Source organism: Armigeres subalbatus, chromosome 2, assembly GCF_024139115.2.
Source record: "Armigeres subalbatus isolate Guangzhou_Male chromosome 2, GZ_Asu_2, whole genome shotgun sequence".
NCBI classification, from domain to species: domain Eukaryota; kingdom Metazoa; phylum Arthropoda; class Insecta; order Diptera; family Culicidae; genus Armigeres; species Armigeres subalbatus.
Window position 1 is genome coordinate 120,085,163 of NC_085140.1, and position 1,996 is coordinate 120,087,158.

The 1,996-nt window shown below is 34.7% G+C and overlaps 1 long non-coding RNA gene across 1 annotated transcript; it reads left to right on the forward strand.

Moving 5' to 3' along the window:
• The first annotated feature begins 317 nt into the window (after positions 1–317).
• Positions 318–1,209, forward strand: LOC134210744 (uncharacterized). Its single transcript, XR_009978853.1, has 3 exons — positions 318–383; positions 455–770; positions 826–1,209. It is a non-coding gene; the product is annotated as an uncharacterized LOC134210744 (long non-coding RNA).
• Positions 1,210–1,996: the final 787 nt, after the last annotated feature.

Genomic DNA, 1,996 nt, shown 5'->3' on the forward strand with positions numbered 1-1,996 from the left:
TTCAATCTGATACAATCCTTTTTATTATTTTGATTATATACATCGGAATATTGTATTTTATCACAATGAGTCTTTCGCATTCCAAAACGATAATATAGAAAGGAGTGCCTTTGGCTCACTTAAAGCATACTCTCGCTCCACGGATGATCGTTTTGGAATAGACAGTACGTAGATGCATGTGGAGGCGCGTGGTACATCTAAGGTTATTAATCGTTAGATGTTTCATCCAAATGTAGAAATATGCAGTTTTTCGGATCTTTCTGTCTATTATCACCCTCTTATTCTTTTTAGGAAATACTTCTAATTGAAAAACTAGTGCTGTAGATTAAAGCCTGTTATTATTTATTCGTTGACGACATCATTCCATTCTTATATATTTAAAGGTATATAAATTGATCTTATAAGTGTTATGAAATACGATACTAATAAATCCAAAATTCTCTCATTGTGTTAGATGTTACAATCGTAGTTATATCATTTCCGCATGTGTGCCATCATTTATCACTTCTTGTGGGTGTTGTCTACAAATGATCAAATCAGGATCGTGACTGATCAGTCATCTAGGCATCTTAATCGACAGCAGACGTAAAATATTTATGGAGAAAATTCTAAGAGTTTGTTTTCTAGATGTTGTTTGTCAGGCGTTGTTTATCTGACATTTCTATATATATTGGCGCACGTGTTGGAGAGTAAGATATGTGCTAAACGATGAGTGATAGTCTGCAATCGTGAATCTGGCAATTATGAAGTCGTTTCTAGTGATCCTAATGGTAAAACAATTTGTTTATTGGTTCAGTCAATTATAACCTTTGTGCTACTCCTCAGGTACTGACCGTTTCCATACTGTTTGCAACGTCGGTCGAAGGGCATACAATCATATTTCGTCCGTTGTTTGTCTACAAAATGCAGCAAGCGAAAAAACGAGAGCGTCAGAAGATTCGTGAGTGGAACAGGCTGCATCCGAATGAGAACTACTATGATTTCCATAAACCAGCAAACAACTTTTATTACTATTATTAAGATTTTGAATGAGATTTTTAGTAAAACGATAAGATATATTTAATTAGATTAAGTATTCAAGAATGTCACATTTAATGTTTTTCGAAATCTTTAAACTGGAACAATATCATGATGTAAGTGACGATAGCTGCAAACGTCTGTGAAGTAAAATTATTCTCAGGTTGAATAAAGAGAAACAGCAAGAACTTACATTATTAAACACTTGCAAATCAATTGTGAAAAGTCCGCAAGCGGTTATGCGGGGGAATTCCGACATCAGTTTCAGATTGATCACGTCCATGAAATTCTGAAAAACAATGTAAAATCATTAGGTTTGTAATTTGTTTTCAATGAAAATAATTGTAAAACTGTACCAAGTATCCTTCTAGTGATGTTTCTACATCGGAGTATTGAAATGACGTTACGGCGTGTTTAAATGTTCGTTCCTTAAAAAAACAATAAACAAATAAGTTCTCTATTTATTCATTGCATATTGAAATGTTAATTAATATTTTTTATACATAGCGGAGATTCTCCAGCGGTGGACACCTCCAAATACCGGACACTTCTCGAAGCTAAACTTCCAGAGATCCCTCCACCATCCAGTACCAAAAAAAGCATTTGAAAAGTTCTTTACCTACATGGAATATCAGATCCTATGATCCTTAGCATTTGAAATTGAATAAAAAATACCAAAAATTTGGATGTTTCGCCTTAGTTCAGAAGGTATGAATCAACAATATTAAGATCAATATTGTGGAGATGGTCAATATTGCCCATGTTTCGAATAACGATTATGATTTGTTAGATACATAATGTAACTGTGGTGCAAAATCAATTTCTATCCCCCCGGATGGGACAGTGAGATTTTTCATGTGATGAAATAGCCATTCTTTACACTCCGAATCTTCAGGAAATCCAGGAGGAGATCGGCCGGTTGAAAAACAACAAAGACCCTGGAGTTGAGCAACTACCAGGAGAGCTGTTTAAACACGGT